At 36.4% G+C, this 5,129-nt stretch overlaps 1 non-coding gene across 1 annotated transcript; it reads right to left on the reverse strand.

Annotated features, from left to right (window-relative positions):
- Positions 1–4,409: 4,409 nt before the first annotated feature.
- On the reverse strand, positions 4,410–4,516 carry LOC127115968 (small nucleolar RNA R71). Its single transcript, XR_007800964.1, has one exon. It is a non-coding gene; the product is annotated as a small nucleolar RNA R71 (small nucleolar RNA).
- Positions 4,517–5,129: the final 613 nt, after the last annotated feature.

The following is a 5,129-nucleotide window of genomic DNA, read 5'->3' on the forward strand; positions in this document are numbered from 1 at the left end:
TAGGTGTTAATGCATGTTAGAGATTTGGTATAAATAACCAAACTCCTAAAACATACCACACACTAAAAGAAATGGGAAGGACCTATCTCTGTCAGACTTGTATCGATTCATCTGACACAAGGTCGTTGATGAATCAATTAGCATTTAGACATTAGATATTTCATTGGTCAAATGAGGGATTAGGAAAGAATATGGATGGAGATAAAGAGGGAAGGGGAAATAGAAACACAAATTGATCATGAGAGGAATTTCATTTGATCATTACCATCCATTCATTTTGGGAGATGAAATGCACATTTCATCAATCCCTAAATCCAATGGTTTTGATCAAATAAAAGTCAAATCAACCATGACCAAGGCCGAAACAAAAAGTCAAACATCACAAGACCATAAAAATGGCTCAACATAATTTTTAAACATTTAATCAATTAAAAATCACATTAAAAATGAATTAAAATGCATTTTAATTTGGAAAAAACCACAAATCCCTTAAAACACCAAATAAATGGCCAAGGGATTTATCCTAGGTCAAACAAGGTCAAAGGACCTTAGACAAAAAAATTCACAATCTTTAGAATGTTAAAAGTATTTTAAAACTATTAAAAATATGCACAAAAACATTTAATTCATGAAAAATACAAAAAATAATCCAAAAAATAATTTTAATTCAAAATATGGAAGAGAAAAATATTTAAAGATTTTTGGTGAAAGTCCCATATTTTTTGGATAAAAAATGTATTTATTATGAATTAAACAAAACAAGACTATTTTAAAATAAAATCAGAAAATTAAGATAAATGAGAATAAACAATGGCCATAAGATCTCCCTCATTAATTGAGGTGACAAATCTAATGGCCAAGCGTGCGAATTCCAGAATGCTCCTTAGTCAACGCGCAACATGCTTGGTAATCACAGGGAAAGATTGGGATTAAAACATTTTAAATAGATCAAATGACCAAGATGCACACCATCATATCACCGGAGCTCTAGCTCCGGTCGTCTTCTCCGGTGGACCTCACCGGACTGGTCCACTATCAACCACCACCAAAAATAAAAGTAAGGACATGATTCTAAAGGAAAAATGCTCAGAAGCCCGAATCTGACCTCCATTTCATCCAATTCCAAGTATATTGAAAGATACATGGATTTGAAATTTGAGGTGCATGATCTGAGTTGCTTCGATTCGAGTTGCTTCGATGTTACCTACATTGGTAGGACTTCATCCAACCAATAATAAATCAAAATAGTTGAGAAATAACGGAGAATCAAAGAAGAGAAGTTTGAGAAAAATCACCTTCGGGTAGCTTCAATTCATCTTGATCTTACTTCCAATATTCTTTGGCTCGACTCTAGAAAGGCTTGGATTCTTGGAGGTTCAATTTCAAAATAGAAGGAGAATTGAAACTCGATTTCAAGTTAAATCTTCAAGTTTATCCTTTAATGGAGGTTAGGGATGCAATGCCTCAAAGCTTGGGTAGAAGAGATCGTTATTCTGATCACAATGGACATATATTTATAGGGTTATGCATTGCTTTTCACACACTTGAAATTTTTTCCAAATTTAGCAACATCGATGCATGGATGCATGGTCATTTTTTTGGGCCTAAACCATGATGTAATATCACTCTAATTAGTACATAATGGATCCAGAAATAATAACATGTAAGCATGCAAAAGGAAATGTTCACTTGAATTCAAAACTAGCCAAAACAAACCCAACAAAGGAATCATACGCAAGTCCCACAATTCTTGTCCAAATTATGTGATCTTGGACTTTTCCTAAACTTGACATCAAGGGGAACAACTTTGATGTTGAACACTTTTCCATTTGGAGCTTAGATCATGATGAATTCTGAGGTGGAAGTTGGATAAATCAAACATAATTTAAACTTTTCTAAGTACCAAGTCAAATGACCATTTCTTCCACCTTGAATAACTTTTGTTATGAGCTCCAAATGAAAATGGTTTCTTCACCAAAGTTGTATCTCTTTCATCCCTATTCAATATGGTCATAAATTTGACATCATTTGGATTTTGCATAAGGGAGTTATGCATTTTAGAGGTTGAGGAAAATTGCTTCTTCAATGGTAATGACCCAAAATGACCTATAATGTTTCCTATTGGAACATGCCCTTTCAAGTTGATTTTAACATTTCTCAAAGACTAAATGTTGGAGAGTAAATCTTTAATTTGATCATGAAAATTGGATTGCCTTCATCTCATAAATATTGAGCAAGTTATGGTCCTTGGAAGTTGACCTCTGATAACGCGAAAATGTATCATATATTTGACTTGACTTGCATTGTGCTTTACTTATTTTCCATAGAATTATGCCGTATTTTGTGTTTATTTTAGGTGTTTATCAATTAAGAAGTGTATGTGCGAGCAAAGTGGGAAAAGAGCAAAAAGGAAAGAAAAAGGGAAGAAAATGAAGAAAATAGTAATGGGTGGCGCCCACCACAAGCAAGTGTGGCGCCCACCACGACATGGAAAGGGTGGCGCCCACCACAAGCAATTCTTGCGCCTAACACCATATAAAAAGTATGGTGCCCACCACAAGCATAGGTGTGGTGCCCACCACCAAATAATGAGTGGCGCCCGCCACCAAGCAAGGTGTGACGCCCACTACCTAGGGTTGTGGCACCCGCCACAAAACCACTTCCTCCTTATTTTTCTTCGCGCTCCATTTTTCCCGATCAACCAACAACACCCACTATGAGATCTTCAAGGAAACTTTCAAGGTAAGGATTGGGGGGTATAAATCAGGGTTTCGGTGTTCAAGGAACCGACTGTCTCTTTTTAGCCAGAATTTTATTGTTAGTATTTTAATCAGATATTTACTTGTAAAGTGATAGATTATCCACATTAGGGACTATTGCGACATTAGTTTTAGCAATTGAATTTGATTGTAATTGTGTACCCGATTTGGTAAGCTTGCCAGCATTATTTGAATTCAAGAACCAGGATTAATTCCAGTTTTTCGGTCTATATTCCAGGTTCTATTTTAATTGATATTTTAATTTATTATGCTTTGTCTTATGTTTAATTATCATAATATCATGTTTGTTATCAGATCCATGTCTGGCTAAATCAATCGTTATCGGTATGTAAAGGCCGTCAAAACGACGGGATTCGTTAATAATTGGTGTTGACTTTTATAAAATATTTTTCAGGTTATAGTTTTTTGTTCTAAATGTAAAACTGTTTTTGTACGAGAGTACAAAGCAAAAAAGGGTTACGGTTAATAAAACGAGAGTTTGAGGTTTTAACCGGATAGCTGAAACTAAGCATTAATTCTAAATACAGTGAGAGCGCTTTAGGATTAATTAGAATTTATTGATTTCCAAAAATTACTTTTAATTCAAATGAGACAGCGAGAGCGAAGCATTCTGATTTAAGAGTATAGTCAGAGTCAACAACACGAGAGTGTGAGATAAAGTCTTTTAAATAAGTAATTTCTACTGAAGAGTATTTTGACGTTTAAGATTACACCAACTATTTATCGAATCCCCGAAGTTTGATTTGTTACATACCATTATCCCGCTATTAAATATTTCTATTAAATTTCAGTTTTCGTTAGTAGTTATTTCTCATTGTCCCTCAACCCCTAAAGAAATCATCAGCCTTAGATTTACATTGTAACATTAGATAACGGTAATGTCGATTATTAGTCCTTTGGGTTCGATAATCTTTAAAACTACACGATACGATTGTGCACTTGCAGTCACGAATCCTATAGACATACTAAGTCGCGATCAAGTTTTTGGTGCCTTTGTCGGGGACTAATTTAGTCAAAATCGTAACTCCAATGTTGCGCAATATAGACTAAGGCAAACAAAACTATTTCTTTTTTTAATTTGTCGATTGTATGCCAAGTACTCGCTCTCAAGGCGAGAAATTAAAGATACAAATCAACGAACCAGAGTGTTATCTAAGATTAGGATGCCGGATACGAGAATACCATATTAAGTACAATCTTACCGATCCTAATATCCCTATTCCCGAACCAGTTGTAGAACCAGATATGGCTAAAGGACCGCAGAACCGTCCTCCCAAGTACTATGCCATTCCTTCGAAAGATAAACCATATAACAGCATCGTTGCCCCTGCCATCGAGGCAAATAATTTCGAGCTAAAACCTTCGTTGTTGTCAGCCATATAGCAAAACCAATTTTCCGATAGTCCCACAGAGGACCCAAACCTACATTTGTCAGTGTTTTTGCAATACGCAGACACAGTAAAAGAGAACGGTGTCAGCCCAAAAGCAATAAGACTACGTCTTTTCCCTTTCTCATTAAGAGATAGAGCTAGAGCTTGGCTCTCGTATCTACCGTCCAACTCTGTCACTACGTGGAACGAGTTGAAGAAAGTTTTCTTAGCACGATATTTCCGACCTAGTAAGACGACTATGCTAAGAGCCCAAATAAACGGGTTTAAACAAAAAGACAACGAAACTTTTTTCGAAGCATGGGAGAGATACAAGGACATGATGAGGCTTTGTCCATATCACGGTTTAGAAGAATGGTTGATCATCCATACCTTTTACAATGGTATCTTGTACAACACAAGATTAACAATAGACGCCGCTGCGGGTGGCGCCCTAATGGATAAACCCTACAATGAGGCTTATCAACTTATAGAAAGTATGACCCAGAATCACTACCAGTGGAAAAGTGAAAGAACCTTTGTAGAGAAACCTCCAACGAAAGGCAGCATGTACAAAATAAAGCAGTCTTGACCATGTCAATGCTAAAGTTGATGCCCTCACTCAAAAGATAGAAAACCTGACCATAACACCCACAGCCACCGTGGCTACCATAGCACCAAACTGTGAGATATGCGGAGTTCCTGGGCATGCTTCCCCTGAATGTCAACTTTTGACAGGAATCTCCACAGACCAAGTGAATTATGCTCAAGGAAACCCTTACCCAAACACCTATAACCCAAGCTGGAAGAACCATCCGAACTTTTCGTACAAAAACAATAACGCATTGTATGCACCTAACCAAGCACCTGTTGTACCACTAAGATATCATAAAGCTGCCACGACTGCTCCAAATGCTCTTAGGAAGTCAAACCTTGAAATAATGATGGAAAATTTCATAGCTACCCAAGCCCAAACAAATAA

This window comes from Lathyrus oleraceus, chromosome 1 (genome assembly GCF_024323335.1).
Source record: "Lathyrus oleraceus cultivar Zhongwan6 chromosome 1, CAAS_Psat_ZW6_1.0, whole genome shotgun sequence".
Lineage (NCBI taxonomy): Eukaryota > Viridiplantae > Streptophyta > Magnoliopsida > Fabales > Fabaceae > Lathyrus > Lathyrus oleraceus.